Raw genomic sequence first — 25,035 nt, forward strand, 5'->3', positions numbered from 1 at the left:
AATGTGCCAGATTTGGTTTCCTACCGTGAACCAGGAAATATGGGGTCTGGTTCACAACACTGCTCCAGGTGCGGTTTAAAGTGTAATTGGCATAATGAATTGCCTCCCCCCAGTATGATTCTGCGACACCCGCGTCTGCAATCAGACTACGCATCATGGTTTGCAGGATTCCATTCCTTCTCAGCTACACCATTTTGCGACGGGGTGAACGGTGCAGTTAGAAAATGGCGGATGCCCTTACGCCGTACCCAGTCCTGGAACTTCTGAGACATGAACTCAGCCCCGCGATCGCTCTGCAATTGTGCGATCTTGGTCTTGTACTGGGTCTCTACGAAGTTGTACAGCAACTTTATGGCGTCAAAGGCTTCAGATTTTTCTGTGAGGGTATACACGTGACCGTAACGTGAAAAATCATCAACGGCAGTGAGAAAATACCTTTTCTTTCCTAGGGATGGTGTAAAAGGCCCAACCAAATCAATATGTACTAGTTGGTATGGGCGCTGAGTCTTGCGGGATGACACCTTTGGTATAGGGGCAGCCTTCCTCTTTGTTTTCTTGCAACTGGCACAGTCCAAAAACACGTCACAGTCCTTGAGCTGGACTCCCTCAGCAAATTCTCCCATCTTTTTAACTACAGGGAAGCTTGCATGTCCTAGCCTTCTGTGCATGAGGTGGACGCACTTATTGTGAATTGGCTTTCCCATTGACACTCTTTTGGCTCTTGTTGCTTTGAGTGTTGCTGTAGGTGCCTGCTGAGATTCAGGCTCCTTGCCCACACTGCCCTTGGAAAGCCTTGGGGCAGGTTGTGGTGCCTTGGGAGAAAAATATGGCAAGCCATTTATTATTGTAATATTTCCAATGACCTTCTGGTCTCAGGTGACATGACCTCCCCCCTTGCGAAATAGGACTTCCACTTTGTCATCGTCACACAATTTGGTGATGCTCAAAAGGTTGTTGGCTATGGAAGGCGCGTGCAAGACACCTTCTACTTTTCCAAGTCCAGGTACAGAAACAAAACCCTCCCCAACAAGTGAAGCAGTATCACCGTTTGCAACCTTGACAGATGAGGTAATTTTCTTTAACCTTTTTAACCATTGCCTGGCTTGCCTTGAGGAGCCCATTGCTGGTCCTGAAGACCTGAAGAGAAGGTGGGAGGCCGCAGGGGTTGATTGTTGGGAGGCTGCAGGCTGGATTCCCCCCGGCAGTTGGGCCCTGGGGAGAGGATGGGAGGCCTTGGGGGGGTGTGGGCACCCCCGACGTCTGTTTGGCCGCTGTCTTGCTGGCCTCAAAGGCAGTGGCCAAGGCTTGCATGGCTGTCTGGAGAGCCGTTGTAACAGTTTTGGCTGGACAGACATCATTGTCATCATAGCATTTTAGGCTTTGTGGTGGGGAAAACTCAGGATTTTGCATGCTGTCTTGGCTGGAAGCCAGGGATTGCATGTCATTTCTGCTGTATGCCAGGGACTGCTGGCTATTTTGGTTGGAAGCCAGGGACTGCTGGCTTTCCAGACTTAAAGAAATCAAGTCTTTGTTAGACCGTGTGGGCTTACAGGGGGCGGCCATCTTGTTTTCTGTGCCAGACCACGTGGGCGGAGCCATCTTGTTTCCGCTTGCCCCAGGAAGTTGTAGCTCACGGCTGGGAGGGGGGGTTCGCGCCAAAAGCCCTGGGGTCCCGGGGTCACTAAGGGTGGCAGGCGCCATATTTGGGAGCCTCGTGGTGTCTAGCGAGAGACTCACCAGGGTTTCTGAGGCTTCGGTTTCCTGGGCTGCCTTCCCCCTCCCTTTCCCCTGCATTGCAAGGATCTCTTTAAGCAGCTCTTCACGTTCCTGTGCAGTCAGTTTACTCACGCGGCGTTTGGTTTCAGCCAGGTCCGTCTCTGCAGCATCTGAGCAGTCTTGGACAGTCTGCAAACCTTGTATGCTCTCCTCTGTGGCATTGTAGAGAGGCATGTGAAGGGGTCCTGGACGCTCTGCTGGATCCTCTGACGGAATGAAGGTCATTTGCGCTCTCATTTGCAGCTGAGGTTGCTTCAGGGACTGAAGTCTTGTATGTAGGCAGGGACGTTGTCTTCGATCGATGACTTCTGGTCACGATAGTAGAAGTCCTGCCATCTGTTATAAATGGATTGGAGCCGGTCCTTTCAGACATCTTGTTGGCTAGTTCCTGGCTGGCTTGGAAGCTTTCCTTTAAACCATCCTCTGCTACCAACTTGTGAGGTGTTCTCACAATGAATCGTTAAAGGTGCTTCCAAGCAAAGGCATCACGCAGAGATGCAATCATATTTAGCTTTATTCATGATAGATCAAAGAGAAAGAAATACTTGGCATGAAAGCATTCATGCCTGCATGTAAGAGAGAAATAAAATAAAACAAGCTAGCATAACATGACTAAAAGAAGGACTAAGAACTAGGGGAGGAGAAATGGAGACTAGAAGCTGAAAAAGAACTAGAACAAAGAGCAGCCCCTCGTGCAGAGGTATTTATGGGGGGTCTTGGCCCCTCCTTGACCATAAAACACTCTCACCAATGGGGCTGTGGGTCCGAGACCCTTGGCTCATCAGTGGAAGCAAAGAAGCCTCTTTGCCTCCATCTGATGACCCTTTTGGGGAACTGCCAATGGCTGGCACTAAACATCTAACAGTTATAGACTTGAAAGAAGCTTTATTCTATTTCCTTTGGCACCTGTAAGCCAACCCCTTTTGCTTTTTAGTGGCAGCATCGGCAACTTTGCTGGACAGATTTGCCACAAGGATTCAAAAATAGCCCCACCAGTTTTGGCAACGTTCTTGCTAGAGATTTGGCAACGTGGTAGCCTACTGCTGTAGTACTACAATATGTTGATGACTGGCTGCCCCTTTGGAGGATGAGTACCTTCAAAACTATATTTCCCTGCTTAATACATTGGGGACGTGGGAATACAAAGTTTCTTATTCAAAGGCACAGTTGGTCCAGGAGGAATATTTAGGCTACATTTTGACACAGAGCTGTAGGAAACTTTCCCACAAACGCCTTCATGTGGTGTGTCTTCTTCGTTCAACTAAAACAAAATGCCAGCTATGTTGGGGTTTTGGGAATGGCTGGGTTCTGTTGTTTCTGGATTCCCAACTTTGTCCACCAAGCAACGGCCAATAGTCCATAAAACAAATGGAAAGTTGCTCCAACAAGTAAGTCCACCAACCAAACTTAACTCCACCAGGCCAAACACCCAGAAGAACTCACTTGGCAAGAGAAGTTCAGAGTCTCCAAGGCACAAAGTCAAGCTGGAAGCACAAAGAACACACAGCCATAAACCAAACACGTTCCCAGCAATGCCTTCCTCTGCCTGCTGTGATAAATAGCTTTCTAGTGCCAAGATGGCCGAGGTCTTCCCCCGAGTAATCTGGCAGATCTCCGCTGTTCCTGTCTTTTCTCTTCCCTGCGTGGTCTCAGACCTACCATGGAAGGCAGCTCCTCCTCCTCCTCCTCCTTACTGACCATTTACCCCTGCAAGCTGCCTTCAACCAAAGCCTCTTGTAAATCTCTTTCAGCTGGCCATTCTGAGTTATTAATTAACCTAGTCTCTGACATGCCAGGAATGAGCTCATCCTCCCAGGAGCTGGCCTCCCGGGAGCCGACAAAGTAGACCACAACCTGCTTAGTAAGCTAGAAAAAGGTGGGATAGACAACAGCAGCATCAGATGGATCTGTAGCTGGCTGACAAACCCTACTCAGCAAGTAGTCCTCGATGGTACTACATCCACATGGAGAGAAGTAAGCAGTAGGGTACCACAAGGCTCCGTCTTAGGCCCAGTACTCTTCAATATCTTCATTAATGACTTAGATGACGGCATAGAAGGGGAACTCATCAAATTTGCAGATGACACTAAACTGGCAGGAATAGCCAATACCCCAGAAGACAAGCTCAAGATCCAAAAAGATCTTGACAAACTTGAACAATGGGCCCTATCCAACAAAATGAGTTTTAATGTGGAGAAAAGCAAAGTTTTACATTTAGGCAGGAAAAATCAAAGGTTTAAGTACAGATTAGGCAAGACCTGGCTCAAAAACAGTAACTGTGAGAGGGACCTTAGAGTCCTAGTGGATGATCACTTGACTATGTGCCAGCAGTGTGCAGCAGCAGCCAAAAAAGCTAATACAATCTTGGGTTGTATAAACAGAGGCATAGAATCAAGATCACACGAAGTACTAGTACTGCTTTATAAAACCCTAGTAAGACCACACCTGCAACTAATTTTGGTCACCATGCTACAAAAAAGATGTTGAGCCTTTGGAAAAAGTTCAACGAAGAGCAACTAAAATGATCAAAGGCCTGGAGACTAAAACATATGAAGAACAGTTGCAGACTTGGGTTTGGCTAGTCTAAAGAAAAGAAGAAACAGAGGTGACATAATAGCAGTATTCCAGTATTTGAGGGGCTGCCACAAAGAAGAGGGCATCAAACTATTCTCCAAAGCACCAGAGGGCAGGACAAGAAACAATGGTTGTTAACTGACCAAAGAGAGAAGCAACCTGGAATTAAGGAGAAACTTCCTAACAGTGTGGACAATTAACCAGTGGAACAGCTTGCCTTCAGAAATCGTGGGCGTTCCATCACTGGAGGTTTTTAAGAAGAAGGTTTTTAAGGTTCCGTTGTGGCGAACCTATGGCACGAGTGCCACAGGTGGCATGCAGAGCCCTCTCTGTGGGCACGCACGCCATCGGCCCAGTCCTAGGCCTTCAGCTGGGATTTATAAAACCTTTTTGGTTTAGGCCTCCGCCGCCGTGTGCAAAAAAAATGTTCAATCAATCAATCAATTTCATCATCTCGCAGAAAAAAAAAGATCTCGCAAAGTTGGAATTGATTGATTGAAATTTGTAGTCCCACCCAGTCTGCCGTTACCACCTCAGCCACACCTACCCAATGGGCCACGGCCACCTAGCACCTGACGATACATAAGTGGGTTTGGGGTTACAGTTTGGGCACTCTAAAAGGTTCGCCATCACTGGTATAGGTTCTCCTGCTTGAGCAGGGGGCTGGACTAGAAGACCTCCAAGATCCGATCCGATCCTATCCTATCCTATCCTATCCTATCCTATCCTATCCTTCCATTCCAAGGAAGAGTCAGAGGAGTTGTCCAAGAGAGACATCACAATGGGTGGAGGCTTTACTCTGTTGCACTAATGAGGTTCAGGAAGTCATGTGCTTCTCAAGGAAATTATACCCTGCTTTTCCCTCCCATATCAGGGCCTTGGTTCTAATGGTCCACATTTTACGTATATCCAAGATTACTCAGCAGGTGGTGCAAGTATTAGGGATTGATACATTCCATGTATCGCCCTCAATCTAGTGGGTGAGTGGAACACACTAATGGGTTCCTCAAATGCCAATTGGCATGGCTGAGTTCTATCGTATCTGGATTCCCAACTTTGGCCTCTTGGCTAAGTCCCTCTACCAAACTATTAAAGGCTCTGATGACAGGAAACCACAGTTAGGGCGCAATGGGTTTCCTAAATATGTTTCTTTCTAAATATGCTTCTAAATGTACTTGGTGAGCAACAACATTGTAGCAACTTCTGCTTTTTATCTACATTTGTGCAAATGGCTGTATTTCCTGCTTGTATAACCAAATACAGTACAAAGGCATGCTGAATAAATTATATGGAGTTCTTCCAGCTTTATGGGAGGACCCACCTTTGTCTAGTTCTGAATAAAGTGTGACTCAGAGAGAACTGAACTCTGCCTATTTGTTTGTACCAGGCCAGACCTAGATTTCCTGCTTGACAGAATAAGGTAATACAGGTAATCCCCCAGGTACGAATGTTTATTTAGCAAATTTTCACCAAAACAAATTTATTTAGAAAGGGTACTGTCAACGCTGCTAACATCGGATGTTTTTGCATTGACAACAGATAGAAATGCAACCATTTTCTTCTTTTTGCTTTTAGAGTTAGATGATGCTGGGGAGGGGGGGGGAGAATGTGCATGGGAGTCTAGCTAGACATAATAAGACTGAACCTAGTGTGAGAACCGAGGTTGTTGAAATAAGAGATGATAAGAATTGGCGGGCTGGAGAGCTGGAGGGGAAGCCCGCACTTTAAACTAATTGGGGAATATGATTTATGACTGTTAACTGGAGGAGGGAATTGTGCTTTGATACTATGTGCTCAGGGGAGGGGAACTCAGTTGCTGTCCCTAGAATCGAGGGATGAGCTGACAAAGATTCGGGGAAGATATCAGCATAGAGAAGGAGAGAATGCCTGAAGCCAGCACCCCGGCAGCGGCTGCTACCCCAGGAAGGAGAGCGACAGCCAGTGCGCTGGTGGAGAAGGAGCTTTTTCAGGCCTCCCAGCTGGGGGCAAAGCCCAAGTCATGAGGACAGCTGATCTGGTCATCGGAATGGGCCCAGCTCAGCGGAGACTCCAGACGCCTCAAGACGGCCTTGCCATCCTCAAGTGCTTCAAAGGCAGACAAGGTTGAGCTACCATGAAGGGATTCCCGCATGTTGTGTTCCCCAGACCAGTGGAGAACTACAAAATCATCTACTGCTGAGGACTCGGGTGTGATGACCCAGGGCCCCGAACAGAGGCAAAGCATTCGGCTGGCAAGAGAAACAGTCCTTTAATCACTGCCCATGTTCCCCAAAAGCTCCCACATATGCTGGCAAAAGTTCAACCAATGCACTCACAAAGGTTCCTTTCAGCTGCCTCTGGCTAAAGGCAATTTCAATATAGCCGGAGAAGTTTACAATGTTCTCCAGGCAAGACAGATAACACAAAAACAAAACAAAAACGTAAAGAGTCCTTTTAACTCTCAGCTTGCCTGCAGTCTGCAAGGAGAGACTCAGAAATGTCATCTGTGGTTGTGAAGCAGGAAACCAACTGGTCTGGAATTCAAAGTGTCCAGGGTAGACAAGAGCACAATTCACTATCTCAAGATAACACACTTGTTCCCAGCAAATGCCCCACCCCACAGCATCTCCTTAAATCTTAATCCCCAGGTGTGCCTTGTGGAGTGGGGCGGGACGCTCTCCTCCCGAGCAATTGAGCCTTCCTCCATTATTCTCTCCTCCTCTCTGCTCTCCTTGCTCTAGGATCAGGGGGGGGCTTGCTCCTCGCCTGCACTCTGCCTTCTGTGTTCCAAACCTGAAGGGCCCTGGCCTGCCTCAGCCTGCTCTTCCCTACAATCCTCCAAAGCCACAGACACCCCCTCCTGGGCCTCAACAGAGAACTCCATGTCTTTCTCGGAGTCAGGCTTGGACGGAGGCATGACATTGGGTGAGTGGAAGTACCTGTCCGCAGCTCACAGTCAATCAGTGGAGAAGTTGGTGGAGAGGTTCAAGGAGCTAGAGATGAAAAGTGGAAGCCACCCCCACCTGAAGCCGAGTCAAGGCCAGAGCAACCCAAACAGCAACCACTCCCCCCTAAACCTCCAACTGCTGCAGCTACTGAAAGTCCCAGGCCATCTGCAGGCCCACCATTCAAGTGGTTCCGGTGCGGACAACAAGAACATCAAGCAGCGAGTTGCCCAGTCCCCTATCCTCAGCAGCAGAGTAGACTGGGACCAGCAACGAGAAAGAAACCAGCCCAGCAGACAATGCGAGAGAAATCCAACTGCATCACACAGGAACCTGTTGCCCAAGTCACATCCCCTACGCAGGAGAGTGCCGAGACTCAGGCCGGACCCGCCGCCACTCTACCCTCTTACGACAGTGACGACGAAGGAGAGAACGACCCAATGGTGAGTCGACATGTCCCACCTTTCTCACTACCTGCCAAACTCATAATCGCTAAGACAGGGGCACAGGTAGATTTAAAAGTGCTAGTCGACTCTGGATGTTCCCGGTGCATTATTAGCTTGCCATTTGCCGTGAAAATGAGGATACGAGCAAAGCTGCTCTCCAAACCCGTGAGGTTTGAGCAAGCTGATGGCTCCCTAATGGGAGGAACTTTAGTCACGCAATTAACTGAGCCCCTATGCCTAGAAACAGGTGAGCACTGGGAGTTCATTTGCTTCCTGGTGGCTCCAAAAATGACTCAGGCTGTGATCCTAGGATTAGCCTGGCTAGACAAATGGAAGCCGTTTATCTGGTGGGAGAAGGGAATGAGAACTGTGAGGTTACCTATAGGGCCCAAGTCCCCCCTTAATTGAATGGACGTTACAGGAAACTTTAGCCCACCCAATGAGCGAGCACACATGGCTGCCTCATCGCAACCAGGCGAGCCACTCATCCCCAGCGAGTATCGGGACCTAGCAGAGGCTTTTAGTGAGAAAGAATGTGATGTCCTGCCTCCCCACCAACCCAATGATTACTCCATCGAACTGTTACCAGGAGCCAAACTCCCATGACCGAGAATATATGCTATGTTTACAGCCGGTGAGTTTTTGGTTTTTTGGTGCTGCGTGGAAGATCTGCTGCTGCCTGGGCTTGAGGACTGGAATGCTATAATTGGTTATGTAAGTATCTTAAAATATTCTTTTTTGTTACTCTACAGCAGGGCTTTTCAACCGGTGGTACATTGGCACCTGGCAGGTGGTACGTGGCCCAGCCCAGCGTAGCGGGGGAGGGAACGAGCCAAAGCGGCACACTGCAGGACTTGCTGTGAGAGAGTCCTCAGGAGCTGCAGGGGAAAGGCAAAGGCCCCAGGATTGGCACTTCCAATACTCTCTTGTGAAAGCAGTGGGTTAGATTAGATCATGGGTCGGCAACCCGCGGCTCTGGAGCCGCATGTGGCTCTTTAAGCCTTCTACTGCAGCTCCCAGTCCTCCTCTGCCATTTGCAGAGAAAGACAGAGACAGAGAGAGGCACTTGCGCTTCCCTTCTCTTTCTCTCTCTCTCCAATCTTCTGCTCACCTGGACAGCTGGCCTCACGCTGTTCTCCAACAAGCTGACAAGCTTATTGGGCAGGCTCCCTGCCCTTGCTGCGTCTCCACAGGAAGCAGCAGAAAGCAGCAGCTCTGTCTCTCTCTCTCTCTCACACACACACACACACAAACATACACACTCACACAAACACACACTTTTACTTGCTTAGTGGAGGAAGAGGACTGGTAGACCAAGAGCAGGAGAGAGCCAGCCCAATAAGAACGTGTGTCAGCTTGTTGAAGAACAGTGTGAGGCCAGCTGGCCAGGTGAGCAGATGATCGGAGATAGGGAGGGGGGGAGAGAGAGATGGAGAGGAAAGAGATAGAAAGAGGGAGAGGAAAGAGAGAGAGGGAAAGAGAAAGAGAGAGGGGGAGAGGAAAGAAAAAGAGAGAGGGAGAGGAGAGACAGAGGGAGAGAGAAAGAGACAAAGAGAGAGTAAAGAGACAGAGAGAGAGAGATGGAGAGGAAAGAGAGAAAGAGAGGGAAAAAGAGAGAGAGAGGGAGGGAGAGGGAGAGAGAGAGAAAATATGAATATATGTTGTCCTTCCTGGACTTTTAGTAAAGAATGTTTAATGAAATATTTTGATTTTTTTAAATTAAGAGATGAGGTATGGGGATAATTATGCTGTATTTAAAGATGGTAGATAAGCTACTAAAATTCTTTTCACCTGTTGGGATGAAGAAGGGTTTTTTTCCCTCTTTCTCTGGCATAAAAATTTGTTTTCTTTATAGCAGTTCATTGATTTAAAAAAAGCAACTGCGATTGCTGCAAGCCCGCTTAGAGGTAATTTGGTTCGTGAGCCAAGGCTGCAACAGAAATAGCTGATGGGCAGCTGGCAGGAAAAGCCTCTCAGTTCAGTTAACAATGGCAGTGATCAATTAACAAATCAGAGGAAATAGTAAGTCAGATCTTTGTTCATTTAATGACCCATTTGATTCAATTAATGAATTTGATTTTAAAAATTTGTAAAATTCAGTCTGATCATTTGATGAATTTTTTGACTTAAGATCCTAATGGGCAGGCTCCATTAGGTTTGTACCTCGAGGACTACCTGTAATATACAATGTCAACTTTTTGCATAATAATATATACTAGCCATTTCTATAACAACAAACCTATCTAATCAACAAAACCCAAAATCAAAGTTTCATTTTTTTTCACCTCAAGCACACAGTCCAGAAGCAGTTTCCGAGTAGAAACAAAGTTGATTGTATTGAGTCAATTTTGCTTCCCAAAGTTGTAGGTACTCCATCACTGGAGGTTTTCAAGATTTGACAACCGGACTTCCGGGTGGCAAGGCGTCGCCGCAGGCAGCCATTTCCAGGCTGTCAGCCCTGCGGCTCCGTAGAATCGCCGAAAACAGCACCGATCAGCTGTTTCGGCGGTTCGGAAGCCCCCTCCTCGGGAGAAGAGGAGGGGGCGAGTACCCAGGTAGGGGTAGAGCTCTCCGGGGCCGCCAGAACTCAAAGTTTTGGCGGCTGAAGGATTGAGCCCCCCCCCCCGAAGCCTGGGTTTGCTCCGGGCTGCGCAGCGTCTCTGCTCCGGGGTTTTAGGAGCAGAACAGGGCGTTCGCAACCATCCCTGCCAGCAAGAAAGTACTTTGGAGAACGAGGATGCAGGCAGAGCGATACAGGAGATTCAGGTGAAAGTGGACTTTTGATCTTTAACTCAATGGACTTTGCGGAGTTTGAAAGTGAAAGTGCGTAGCAGGCAATAGTGGGTGAAAATGGCAGCTAAATCTTCTAAAGTTCTTAGAAGCGCGGGGGCTTCCCCGGTGCAGCAGTCTTCGTTGCAAGCCTTATTGCCCCCTGCACCTGTACCTATGCCAGCCCTTACAGTTAAAGATTTGCAGAATGTGATGCAAGAAGCTTTGGAAAAGCAATTGCAACAATTAGCTGAGATTATAGATGAAAAGCTGGATGAGAAGTTAACAGAAAAACTAGCTGAGGTTATGGATGAAAAGCTGGATGAGAAGCTAACAGAAATAAGGGCAGACATTTTACTTGCATTTCAAGGCATGGCTATATGTATCGAGCGTTTGGATGAAAGAGTGGAAGATCTCAGCCAAAATAATATCAGATTAGATGCAAAAATGTCAGAGACTGAGAATGTGTTGGATAAAATTGACAGTGACTTGATCTTGGTACAGTATCATGAGATGGAGTTTGCTGTGAGGCTCAGACGCTTAAAAGAGAATCCTAAAGAAAATTTGAACGAAATAGTCTCTGAGGCTCTAGAATGGGTGCTGGGGCGGCCAGCAGATGTAATTATGGAAGACATAGATAAAATTTTCCGTGTCAATTCGTGGATTGCAAGACAAAGGATACTACCCAGAGATGTGGTGGTTTATTTTACAAAGAGAGCAATTAGAAATGAGGTCATTCAAGCCTCTTACAGCACTAAATTTGTAATTGCTGAGCAAGAAGTCTTGGTTTTAAAAGAGATCCCTCCAAGAATCTTAAGGAGAAGAAAGGAGTTTGCTTTTTTAGCACGAGAACTAAGGCGACGTGATATTAAGTTCAGATGGGAGATACCAGTGGGTATGGTGGTGATGCATGAAGGTACGAGACATCGTCTTATTACAGTGATACAGGCACGTGATTTTTACAGTAATGTTTTAAAAGCAACCCCCATACCACTTTTGGAATCTACAAAGAAGAATGGCGAGGGAGAGCTTCAAGGTGCTGAAGGAACAACACAGACAGATGAGAAAGCTACAGGAGTGGATCAAATTTCAGTATCATCGGAAGAAGCTAGAGACCAGAGGATGACGTGTGCTGCTTTGAGACGAATGAGATGAGAGCAAGAACAAGACCAGCAGAAAGTCATGGAACCTCCAAAGCGTACCTATAGCGAAGCTGTGGGAGGGGCGCGACCTAAGAATGTAAAGGGGATCCTGGAAGAAGCGCTCCAAAAGCTTCGGGTCGCGAAGGATGGCGACTAAGCTTCTAACTTGGAATGTTAATGGTTTAAATTCACCACAGAAGAGAAAGAAAATCTTTCAATATTTAAAACAATTTAAGATTGATGTTATTTGCTTACAAGAAACACATATTAGAGTCACGGACCAAAAGTACTTATTAAACTCAAGACTGGGTACACAATTTATTGCCTCTGCAACGAACAAGAAAAATGGAGTGGTTGTTTATGTTAAGAATACCTTGACAGCGGAGTTAATTGAAGCAGATAAACAAGGAAGATACGTTATAATAGATTTGTTAATAGAAGGCAAAAAACCGCTTTTGGTTGGATTATATGCTCCTAATCAACAACAAGCAGACTTTTATAGTTTATTACACAGCAAGATTACTCAGTTGGATTATAAATCTTTTATTTTCATGGGAGACTGGAATGGTGTTTTGGATGTACAAATGGACAAGTGTGGTTCCTTTAGAAGTGCTCCAAGTCATGCTAAACTGCCTAAATCCTTTTTTGAGATGAAGGATGATTTGGAGCTGCGAGATATCTGGAGAGAAAGGAATTTGCAAGAAAAGGATTATACTTTTTTTTCTGATAGACATCAATCTTTTTCTAGGATTGACTTTATATTAATTACCAATGATTTCTTTTCTAGGATTAAGAAGATAAAGATCTGTCCAAGAACTATGTCTGATCATAGTCCAGTCTGGCTTGAGATTGATAAGGATAATAGAGATAGGCGCTCCTGGCGTCTAAATGAGAACCTGTTTAGAAATCAGGAAAATGTGGAAGAATGTAAAAAACAGATGAAGGTTTCTTTTGAAATCAATATGAATAAGGGTACTTCTATGGAAATGGTTTGGGATGCTAGTAAAGCTTACATGAGAGGTGTGTTAATATATTTGAATAACAAATATAGACGTAATCTGGAATTTAGGAGGAAAGAATTAGAGAATGAAATTAGGGAAAAAGAAAAGGCCTTAATTTTGAATCCATCGGATGTGAAAATTAAAGAGGTTATTAATTTATTAAGGGGACAGTTTGATAAGTTGATGGCTGATCAAGTGGCAACTAATTTACGGTATGCTAGACATAATACTTTTTGCAGTGCCAATAAACCAGGTAGATGGTTAGCTTATTTGCTAAGGAAGAAGCAAAGGGCTTCTAATATAGATAAAATAGAACACAAGGGTAAGGTAGTGTATCAACAGAATTTTATTAAGGAAACTTTTGTTGATTTTTATTCTAAATTATATGCTAGAGATAAGATTAGCGAGGCAGATATTGATGTATATTTGAGGAATGCTAGTATTCCTGTTCTTACACAAGAACAAAAGGAAGAGATGAATCAATTGATAACTGAGGAAGAAATTCTTTTAGCAATTAAATGATTGAAAGTGGGCAAAGCGCCAGGGACAGATGGGTTGACTGCTGTGTATTATAAAAATTTACAGTTAGAGATGATAAAACCATTAAGGGAATTGTTTCAGACAATTCAAATGGGAGGAGGGGTGCCTCCGTCTTGGAAAACTGCTTTTATTTCTTTGATTCCGAAGGAAGATCAGGATGTCACTCAAGCAAAAAATTATAGACCAATATCACTTTTGAATACGGACTACAAGATATTTGCTAAGGTTTTAGCTAACAGATTAATGAGGGTACTGCAACAGGTAATTCATGGTGACCAAACTGGGTTTATAAGTGGTAGACAAATGAAAAATAACGTGAGGCATATAGTTGATTTGTTGGAATTTCTGGAAAGAAACAATCAGATCCCTGCAGCGCTGATTTTTTTGGATGCTGAAAAAGCCTTTGATCAATAGGATTGGCAATTTTTGTTGAAAGTATTAGATAAAATGAATTTTGGGGATAAATTTTTACAACCAATTAGGGCATTATATCAAAAGCAAACAGCCCGTATAATAGTAAATAATAGTCTGACTGAAGTATGTAATATTGAAAAGGGCACAAGGCAGGGGTGTCCATTGTCACCTCTATTATTTGTTTTAACATTGGAGATATTATTGATTAAAATACGGGATTCGGAAAAAATTAAGGGAATTCAAATAAGAGATCAGGATTATAGACTGAGGGCGTTTGCAGACGATCTGGTTGTTACGGTGACCCAGCCACAAAATTATGTTGTAGAATTGATGGAGATAATAATGCAATATGGGAAAGTTTCTGGATTTAAGGTTAATATACAAAAAACTAAAATGTTGTCTAAGAATATGACAGTATCACAAAAGGCTGTTTTAGAAGGGTTAACTGGATTTGAAATTGTCAAAAGGGTTAAATATTTGGGGGTATATTTGTCTCTCTCAAATGCAAAGTTATATAAAAATAATTATGAAAAGCTATAGGGAAAAGTTCAAAAAGAATTGGATAGCTGGAAAAAATTACAATTGTCTTTATTGGGAAGAATTGCAGCAGTGAAAATGAATGTCTTGCCGAAATTTCTATTTTTATTTCAAATGATACCTATTCTTAAAAAGGATTCAAACTTGGAGGAATAGCAAAAGGGTATCAATAAATTTGTCTGGGCAGGGAAAAGGCCACGAGTTAAATTTAAGATCATGCAGGATACGCGTGAGAGAGGTGGTCTCAAAATGCCTAACTTTAAATTATACTATGAAGCTGCTACTTTGTCAGCGATAAGTGATTGGATTAATTTAACACAAGTCAGATTATTAAATCTTGAAGGTCATGATTTGTTATTCGGTTGGCATGCATACCTATTGTATGATAAGAAGGTGGATAATGTGTTCAAGGTGCATATTTTAAGACATGCTCTGTTGCGAGTTTGGAAAAAGTATAGACACAAGCTAAATTATAAGATACCCTTACTGTATGGGCAATACCGAAACACGCAATGGAAAATATAAATGTTGGGTTTAAACATGATGTGACTACATATAAGGAAATTTTAAGTTTGGAAAGGAATGTATGGCATTTGAAGCCGTATATTTTTTTACGAGAAGAAAAGATTGTTCAAACTTGGTTTCAGTATGGGCAATTACAGGCCAGGTGGAAAGAAGATCAGAAAATTGGTTTTTCAATGACTGATGAAAATTTGGTAAAGCAAATTAGAAATCAGGGTCAAGCACATATCAAACGGATATATCTTGCATTGATAGAAATTGATTCAGAGACATAACTTGTTAAAGATTGTATGATAAAGTGGGCTCAGAATTTTCAAGAAGTCATTACAATGGATACTTGGGAAAAGATTTGGGTGAGAAATGTAAAATTTACGCAAGCTCAAAATTTAAGAGAGAACTTTTATAAAATATTTTATAGGTGGCATTTAGATCCTAAAAAATTAGCAAGTATGTATCCGAACTACCAGCCTAAATGTTGGAGGTGTGGTGGTGAAGATGCAACGTACTTTCATATATGGTGGACCTGTAAAAAGGTTAAAGCATTTTAGATTAAAATTTGGTGGAATATGCAGAAGATATTTAAGAAAAGGATAAAGTTTTGTCCGCAATTGTTTTTACTGGGCATTATCACTGACACTACTGTTGTGGACACTAAGTTGATGTTGAATTTAATTACGGCAGCAAGACTTTTAGTAGGGCAATATTGGAAGAAGGAAGAACTGCCGACTATAGAAGAATGGACTTTAAAAGTTTCTAAGCTGGCGGAAATGGCAAAGATCTCAGCGTATTTGAAAGACCATTCGCAACAGAGATATATTGTTGAGTGGAAAAAATGGATTGATTACATCCAGAATAAATATGGGACTAAAAAGTTTCATTTAGCATTTGAATAAGTATTGATGTGATATTTATATTGCTTGTAGTCATTTTATAAGAGTTAAAGTGCGATAGATTTAATAGCTTATTGTTGTTTGCATATGGTAGATTATGATTGTTTTTACTTTTATACCTTGTATTTAGCTCTGGGAAGTCGGGGAGGGGGGAAGGGGAGGGAGGGAGGTGTTGGGGTGGGTTGGGAAGAGGGGAGGGGGTTGGGAGGGGTTTTGTTTTGTTAAAGATAAAATGTACTGAAAAACCTTTCAATAAAAAAAAAGATTTGACAACCGTTTGTCCAGGATGGTATAAGGACTCCTGCCTTGGGGATCAGACTAGAAGACCTCCAAGGTCCCTTCCAGCCCTTTTATTCTATTTTCCCAACCTAAAAAGTAGTATTGACATCGGCCAGGTTCACACCAACATTTTCAGCCACTGTATTTACTTAGTAAATCTTTCTCAGTTTCATTTTCCACATACAAGATGGGAATAGTACAAACTCTTGATACATGACTGTCACAATTGTTTATTCAGCCAATTTCTTGTGTCTGAACAAAAATGCAGGTGTTAACAATGCCGTTTTATAACTTTAAATGCAGATAAATCTGAGATGTTCCGATCTTGCTTCAGTACAGAACTTTAATTTAAAAAAATCAACTTACAAAGAAATGCAACTTGCATGAGTCACTATTTGGAAAACTGGCAAAACAATGATCCATATATCAAGGGAACCTATTAGATTAGAAAGAATCTCAACTAATACTGCTTGTTCGGGATTCCATATAGTTACTAGAGGGCTTTTGGGTACAATTCAGGAAGTTGGTTGTTACCTATAAACCCTTACATGGAACAGACAGCCCTTTTGGCATAGTGGTTAAGGTGCTGACCTAGAAACCATGAGACCGAGTACTAGGCCTCCCTTAAGCATGAAAGATGACTGGATGACCTTGGGCCAGTCTCTCTCTTGAGTCCAACACACCTCACCTTGTTCTGGGGATAATAGGCAGGAGTATTAGATATGTCTGCCATTTTGAGTTATATACTAAAAGGGCAGGAGAAAATTATAAGTTTCAAATATTTGGGGGAGCCTTCCATCTCTAATTCTTTTTAATTCAATGTTTTATTGATTTTTTAAAATTACAATCTTTAGCGCTTAGTAAACAACATGTTGTCTGGGTTCACATATTTAACATTAATGTCTTCAACATAAATCTGTTCAGTACTGCACAATCCAGTATTTTTTCCCTGATCCTTTCTTCTTCCCCATAATTTTCCATTTTCCCCTCCTTACACAGTTACAATTCTTGTTATTATTCATGTATGCAAAGTTAGATATAAACATCCTCATATTTTACTAATATTATACAATAACAATAATATCAATTCATAAATCAATATCCTATTTTTATGTTCTTAAGGTTTAATTTCCCATATTTGAAATCTGTCAGTTATGTTTTTCTCAATATCAATTAAATTTATATAGCTAAAAGTTTTATTCATACCAGCCATCCTTTTATTTTCATATTTCCCATATCAAGAAAAGGAAAAAAGAATGCTATTTTAATTCCAAATCATACCTTTCATTACAAAAGTCTAATTATATCTAAGGGTCATTCATTCTTTTAATCATATTCAAACAAATATTTAAATATGTAATGCCCCCTCTAATAGGTCAAGCTTTCTCTTTTTAAAATCTAATTCTCACTTTCTTTCTTTGCCAATTAGCTTTCCAAGCCAAGGCAATTAAATCACCCAGGAATTTTCTTTCTATTTTTGGAAAAGTTGCTTGGCATGAGGAACACAATTTAGGTAGGGTATTGGGGGGGGGGGAATTCTGCCCATTTATATTCTTTAAGCCAGGGCTTTTCAACTTTTTCACCCATTGTACCACTTTTAGGATATGGCAAGATCCGAGTACCACCAGTCGCCTAGCAAGGTGTCAAAAACTTGATGACCAAAAAAAGGGGGGAAAAGTGATGAAGTACAGGTAGTCCTCAACTTACAACAGTTTGCTTAGTGACTGTTCGAAGTTACAATGCCACTGAAAAAAGCGCCCCCCCAAGCCACAGCCGAGCAGGACACCTGCCTGCCTGCCCGGTGGCGCTCTTCCTCCTGTCCGAGGTTTTCATTGTTGTGAGCATTTCTGTTGAGTGTCGCGCCCCGCGGGCTCGACGCCCAGCGGCGCCACGGGCGCGACACTCACCGGCGCCGGTTTCACCTGCTCCTGGGGCTCGGGCCGAGAGAACACCCCAACGGCCGCCCGCTTCACCTGCTCCTGGGGCTCGGGCCGAGAGAACGCCCCAACGGCCGCCCGCTTCACCTGCTCCTGGGGCTCGGGCCAAGAGAACGCCCCAACGGCCGCCCGCTTCACCTGCTCCTGGGGCTCGGGCCGAGAGAACGCCCCAACGGCTGCAGCAGCAACGACGGCCTCCTCCCTCTGCGCAACCCGGCCCCGCCCTGCCGGCTACGGTGGCCTCGCAGGGTCCTGGGCTCAGCTTCGTCCTGCCGGCTACGGTAGCCTCGCAGGACCATGGGCCCAAACCAGATGGTGAATCGGCCCTTGCAGCGCTGGTGGGCGGGGCCCACGGCAGCGGAGCCCGTTTTCAAAATAAGAGAACTGGGGGCTTGCCAGCCTTGCGAAGGGGGGGCAAGCGGCAGGGTGAAGCTATGTGTGTAACAGGAGGAAAGGTGCCGGGATCAGGGACGGGTGTGGGGGTGGTGACTAGCGGCGACGGGACGAGCGTTCGCGAGGAGACTCACCTGGGAGGTAGAGGGTGCCGGGTGGCGGGGCGTGTCGCAAAGGGAGGTGTTTGGGAGAAACGGGAGTTAAGTAGGGGATGGGCGGAAGTGGGTGCGGCTGGGTGGGGCGTGGGTGTGTACATGCAATGTGTATTTAACAGCGTTGGATGCGGGTAGCAGCCAACGCTGGCTTTGTTCCGTTTGAAGATCATTTGCTTTTGCTTAATAAACCATTTTGGAAACTCAGCTCTCGTCTCGGTTGCTTGAATCTCCTGCTCTCCGGACGAGGTTTGAGAGAAAGCCAGCGTTGCCACCCTTTCATTTTGCCTTCCGAGCGACAAGTGGGTGAGTTGTCATGGCGGAGGGATTGCAGGGGCCCACCCCGGCGGCTGCTTCTGAGAAGGAGGTCGGGCCTGAGATGGGGGCCGGGGCTGGTGCAGCCTCCTCCAGGACGGTGGACGTGGGAGAGGTTGTGCTTCCGGCGGTTCGGCCTAGGCAGCGGCCGTCGTTACTTGAGGACTGCGCGGTGGAGCCAAGGGAGGCAGGGGGCCAAGGCCTCGGCAGAGGGAGGAGGCCGGGCCCTGCCCTGGGCCACAGAGGATACGAGGAGGCCCACGAACCCCGGCTGAGGGGCCCTTCGTCAGTTTGGAGGGAGCGGTGCCTTGTGGAGGACGAGGGAGAGGAGTGGAGTTATTCCACTACCCCAGGCAACCAGACTATGGACATTTTGCGGACCAGGTTCGGGGAGGCTGGTGGCCAGGAGCCAGGCCAATGGTCCCCTGCCGGGGCTCCGGCAGGACAGGCTGCGCCAACCCATTCACCTCTGGATGCGCCATCCTACCAGAACCAACCTGGTCTTGGCATGCCTCGTGAGGGTTCTGCTCCTGTAGGCCTCGGGCGAGGTGCTGCAGGGATGTGGTCAGGGACGGACGATAGGCCAGGCCAATCGACAACACGGCTAGTTGGAGCTTCTCCTGTGCTGGGGCCGCAAGTGGGTTCATGGGGACCCGGAGTGGTATGGGGACCACCACCTTTGTCAGTTACCTATGATGGCCACCCCGACCGCCTGGCGATGTTCCTGGGCCAGGTGATAGGACATATGGACCAGTATGCTCAGGCTTACGTGTCCCAGCGGGCTATGGTGGTGGCAGTAACAGCTTGCCTGCAAGGAGAGGCAGCGGCTTGGGCGGCCGATTTATACAGTGACCACGCTCGGGAGCTCGGGGATGTTGGCTTGTTTTTGGAGTCGTTGCGGATTCGTTTCGAGGACATTTCCCGGGTGCAGCGGGCCAAAGCCGACATCCTTTCTCTACGGCAGCGAGGCAGATCTGCGGTGGAGTATGTGAGGGAATTCCGTAAGGTGGCCGGGAAGTTGCGTTCGTGGCCGGAGCGTCTTCTTGTCCACCATTTTAGGGCTGGCCTAGATGGGGCTCTCCGCCGGGCTTGTGTAGTCCGCGGCGTTCCAGTGCGACTGCAGGAGTGGTACCGTGTGGCCGTGGAGTTGGACGTGGGTTTGCAGGACGTGCGAGGCCGGTTCGAACCTCCTTCTGGAAGCCGACGGCCGACTGAGAAGACGAAAGTGGAGGAGCCGTCTGTGGGGGCGTCTACGCGGCCTTCCTCCCAGCCAGCACGGGCTGTCCTGAGGTGTTTCAGGTGCGACCAGCCAGGACACCGGGCAGTCGATTGCCCTCTGCCTCCTGCCCGGCCAGCCCCTTCTGTCTCCCCAGCACGGGGGACCGGAACCCGGAGATCCATGGAGCGGACACGAGCCGCTCACCAACTAGGCGGAGATGTCTCCAGACCAACTGCTCCTGTTCGGGTGGAGACGCCGGTAGAAACACAACCCGCACCGTACGAGAGTCCAGAGGAACAGGGTCTAGACGAGGACCCAATGGTAAGTGCTCCGGTTTGTCCCTTCGTATTCCCTGTGGTGCTGGTCAGTCCCCGTACGGGACAGAGGAAAGCGTATAAAGCCCTCGTTGATTCAGGTAGCACACGGTGCCTAATGAGCCAAGCAGTGGTAGTAGGACTGGGGGTTACGGTGAGGCGGCTGGCTAGCCCTCTACGCTTTCAGCAGGTGGATGGGTCACTTTTGGGGGGGGCACCTGTCACTCACGTCACTGAACCGATCCAGTTGGAGATGGGCGATCACTGGGAGACTTTGCGGTTTATAGTGGTGCCTTCCATGACCGAGGCAGTTATTCTGGGGCTCACATGGTTGGACCGGTGGGGCCCCACGATCTGGTGGGAGGGGGGTTGCCGCCATCTCCGGTTGGGGTTGGGCCCACAGCCTCCGCGAGAGCACGCATTCCTGGGACCACTACACACGGGGGAACGGGAGAGGGCCTGCGCGGGTGGGTTAGCGCAAGAGGCTCAGGTACCCCGCGAGTACTCCGACCTGTTGGACGTCTTCGATGAGCGAGAGTGCGACACGCTACCACCTCACCGCTCCACGGATTGCGCCATCGAGCTGGAGCCGGGTGCTAAGCTACCAAAACCCCGGATGTACGCTATGTCCCCGAAAGAAATGCAGGAATTCCGGCGGTGCATCGACAAAAACCTGGAGCGGGGATTCATCCAGCCAGCACGGTCTAGGATGGCGGCGCCCGTGCTGTTCCGCGAGAAAAAGGATGGTGGGCTTAGACTGTGCGTGGACTATCGCGGTGTGAACACGGTGTGCGTTGAGCACCTTTACCCGCTCCCATTAATGAAAGACCTGTTGGCCCACCTGGCTAAAGGCCGGGTCTTTACCAAACTGGACCTCAGAGAGGCCTATTATCGTGTCCGAATCAAAGCAGGGGACGAGTGGAAGACGGCATTCAACTGTCCACTGGGGAGTTTCCAGTTTAGGGTGATGCCGTTTGGGCTACAGGGTGCCCCTGCTGTCTTCATGCAATTGATTAACCAGGTCTTGCATGAATTCTTATATCGTGGGGTCTTGGTCTACCTAGACGACATCCTGGTTTACACCGAGACGATGGAAGAGCACGTCGCCTTGGTTAGGCGGGTGTTAACTAAATTGCGGGACACACGGCTCTTTGTTAAACTGTCCAAGTGCGAGTTCCACCGGAAGCAACTCGATTATTTGGGATACAGAATCTCTGCGGGGGGGTGGAAATGGACCCAAAGAAGGTGGAGGCCATCCAGCAGTGGCAGGCCCCGCGGACACGGCGGCAGTTGCAAGGGTTTCTAGGCTTCGCGAACTTTTATCGCCAATTCATACCCTGTTTTGCGGCCATAGCCCTGCCACTTACGGACCTTCTCCGCACACGACAGCTAACAGTACAACCACATCCCGGATTACGGGTAGGGTGGACTGCAGAGTGCCAACGAGCCTTTGATACGTTAAAAGCTCTTTTTGCTAAAGAACCGATTTTACGACACCCAAACCCTGCTCTGCCCTTCGTGGTCCAAGCCGACGCAAGCGACGTTGCCCTCGGAGCCGTCCTTCTTCAACGAAACAACGACAGGGTGCTTCAACCATGTGCCTATGCGTCTAAAAAATTGTCTCCCGCAGAGCGTGCCTGGGCAATATGGGAGAAGGAGGCTTTTGCGGTACGCTGGGCACTGGAACTGTGGTGACATCACTTGGAGGGGGCTGTCCACCCGTTTGAGGTGTGGACGGATCATAAAAATCTGATGGCTTTGCAGACACCCCGACGGCTTTCCCCCAAGCATGTACGGTGGGCACTGTACTTCCGACGATTCCGCTTCACATTGAAGTATGTTCCGGGGGGGGAAAACTTCCTGGCGGACGCGCTGTCGCGTATGCCGCAGTTTGAGGGGAAGAGGGAGGACGTTGTACAAGCGCTTGTGCCTACCAAAGGTCCAGTACAGGAGGGGAACACTGCTCTAGCAGCACAGGACGAGTTCTGTGAAGACCTTAGGAAAGCCCTTCAGGGGGACACCTGGCTACAGACCCACCCAGAGCTCGTGACCATGCGTGATGGCTTAGCTTGGCATGGGACCCGAATCTATGTACCAGCCCCTTTACGGGAACGAGTGCTGTATCGGTGTCACGACACCAAGCAAGCTGGACACTATGGGTTTCTGAAGACCCTGCATTTGGCACGTCGGCAGTTTTGGTGGCCACACATGACAAAAACGGTGGAGGACTACGTGCGGCGATGCCACATTTGTGCTACCACTAAACCTATGGTGGGAAAACCTTTGGGCCTCCTACAGAGAGTGGCCGACCCTACTCGTCCATGGCAGGATATAGCCATGGACTTCATTGTTGAGTTACCCGAAAGTAAGGGCCATAATGTTATTTGGACAGTGGTGGACTTATTTTCTAAGCAGGCCCACTTTATTCCCTGTAAAGGGTTGCCCTCAGCACGTCGATTGGCTTGGCTCTTTGTAACTCATATCTACCGTTTACATGGGGTACCACGCCGTATCATTTCGGACAGGGAAGTACAGTTCACGGTGCGTTTCTGGAAGGAATTTGTTAGATTCATCGGGTCAACCCAAGGACTCAGCACGGCGTACCACCCTAGCACCAATGGCGCAGCGGAACGGGCCAATGCCGCCGTTGAGCGGTATCTACGTTGCTACGTATCGTACCAGCAAACCAACTGCGTGGACCTTTTAGCGTTTGTGGAAGTAGCGTATAACAACGCTGTACATAGCAGTACGGGGTTTTCGCCCTTCAAAGTGATCATGGGTAACGATTTTGTCCCCATCCCCGAGTGCAGCCCGGGGCACGAAGACCCCTGTCAGCCACAGGAATGGATGAGGCAGATTGAGGAGGCCTGGGGTGCGGTGAAAAAAGCGCTGGAGCGGGCTGCGGTAACATATAGGGAGCAGGCTGATAGGAAACGAAAAGCGTTCGCAGTCCCGAAAGTGGGGGACTTGGTCTACCTGTCTACCAAGTATCTACGTGGCCATGTTCCCTGTAAAAAGTTAGGGCCCAAATACATCGGGCCATTCCGGGTGGTACAGGTGATTAACCCTGTAACAGTACGGCTACGACTACCGAAGATCCTGGGCAAACTTCACCCAGTGTTCCACAGTAGCCTACTGAAGCCTGCCACCACAGCCTCAACGGCAGTGGGGGAAGGTGGGCCTGGGCCCACCCATGGCGACCATTATGAAGTCCAAGAGATCCTTGACTCCAGGGTTCGTAGGGGGGGGTGTCCAGTACCTAATCAGGTGGAAGGGATATCCTGTGGAGGAAGCGACATGGGTAGGGGACGCAGATGTTCATGCTCCTCGGTTAGTGCGGGCATTTCACCAGTTGCACCCTGGTAAGCCAAGGGGAGGACGGGGGAACACCGCGGACTGGGTGGACGATTGCTTACCTCTTATGTTTTCCCCTGCAGGAGGGGCCCTGGTAGGAGGGGCGGCATGTCGCGCCCCGCGGGCTCGATGCCCAGCGGCGCCACGGGCGCGACACTCACCGGCGCCGGTTTCACCTGCTCCTGGGGCTCGGGCCGAGAGAACGCCCCAACGGCCGCCCACTTCACCTGCTCCTGGGGCTCGGGCCAAGAGAACGCCCCAACGGCCGCCCGCTTCACCTGCTCCTGGGGCTCGGGCCGAGAGAACGCCCCAACGGCCGCCCGCTTCACCTGCTCCTGGGGCTCGGGCCAAGAGAACGCCCCAATGGCTGCAGCAGCAACGACGGCCTCCTCCCTCTGCGCAACCCGGCCCCGCCCTGCCGGCTACGGTGGCCTCGCAGGGTCCTGGGCTCAGCTTTGTCCTGCCGGCTACGGTAGCCTCGCAGGACCATGGGCCCAAACCAGATGGTGAATCGGCCCTTGCAGCGCTGGTGGGCGGGGCCCACGGCAGCGGAGCCCGTTTTCAAAATAAGAGAACTGGGGGCTTGCCAGCCTTGCGAAGGGGGGGCAAGCGGCAGGGTGAAGCTATGTGTGTAACAGGAGGAAAGGTGCCGGGATCAGGGACGGGTGTGGGGGTGGTGACTAGCGGCGACGGGACGAGCATTCGCGAGGAGACTCACCTGGGAGGTAGAGGGTGCCGGGTGGCGGGGCGTGTCGCAAAGGGAGGTGTTTGGGAGAAACGGGAGTTAAGTAGGGGATGGGCGGAAGTGGGTGTGGCTGGGTGGGGCGTGGGTGTGTACATGCAATGTGTATTTAACAGCGTTGGATGCGGGTAGCAGCCAACGCTGGCTTTCTTCCGTTTGAAGATCATTTGCTTTTGCTTAATAAACCATTTTGGAAACTCAGCTCTCGTCTCGGTTGCTTGAATCTCCTGCTCTCCGGACGAGGTTTGAGATTGAGGATTGGCAGCGGGGCGGGGGTGTTTGGTTTTTATTCCCCCCCCCTCTGCTGGGTGGTTGCAGCAGGTTTTGGTCACTTCACATGACCCTGGGACAGTGTGACTGTAATCTATTGGGCTTCCTTGTTAACACCAAGTGGTAACGGCTGGTAGGCTGCTGGAGCAGGGAGCTAGCTAATGGCTCCCAGCATCTCAGACAACCCGTCTCCATCACTGCTATTGGTTGCCCCTAGGGCGGCAATAGGTTGCTTCAAACTTATTGGCCGCTGCCTAGGGGCCAGGGTATAAATTGCTGCATCTGCAGCCCTGTTCTCTAGTTCAGATCCTGCAAGCAATAAACCATGATCTTTGCTGAACTCACTCGCCTTGTCTTCTTTCCTGCACAACGAACCCAGTACACAACACTGGCGACGAGGATGGGATCCGTTGAAGCTGAAAGTCACTAGGGGAGAGGCAGCGCACACCTGGCGGGAAAAGCAAATTCCCCCCCTACGGTCAGCTAGCTAAGCCACGCTAGCGACCACATGCTCAGAGGACCAGT

At 48.1% G+C, this 25,035-nt stretch overlaps 1 protein-coding gene and 1 long non-coding RNA gene across 2 annotated transcripts in view; both read right to left on the bottom strand.

Annotated features, from left to right (window-relative positions):
* The window catches only part of LOC310648303 (uncharacterized protein), a gene marked incomplete at its 3' end in the record, with an annotated part of 505,350 nt that overhangs the window by 412,965 nt on the left and 67,350 nt on the right, over window positions 1-25,035 (bottom strand). The gene's annotated exons all lie outside the window — the stretch shown is intronic.
* LOC310648282 lies at window positions 17,670-18,524 on the bottom strand. The gene is made up of 3 exons (XR_014494050.1): window positions 17,890-18,524; window positions 17,788-17,838; window positions 17,670-17,736 (listed from the first exon to the last, which is right to left on the bottom strand). It is a non-coding gene; the product is annotated as an uncharacterized lncRNA (long non-coding RNA).

The sequence above is a fragment of the Vipera ursinii genome (genome assembly GCF_947247035.1).
Source record: "Vipera ursinii genome assembly, chromosome: W".
Classification (NCBI taxonomy): domain Eukaryota; kingdom Metazoa; phylum Chordata; class Lepidosauria; order Squamata; family Viperidae; genus Vipera; species Vipera ursinii.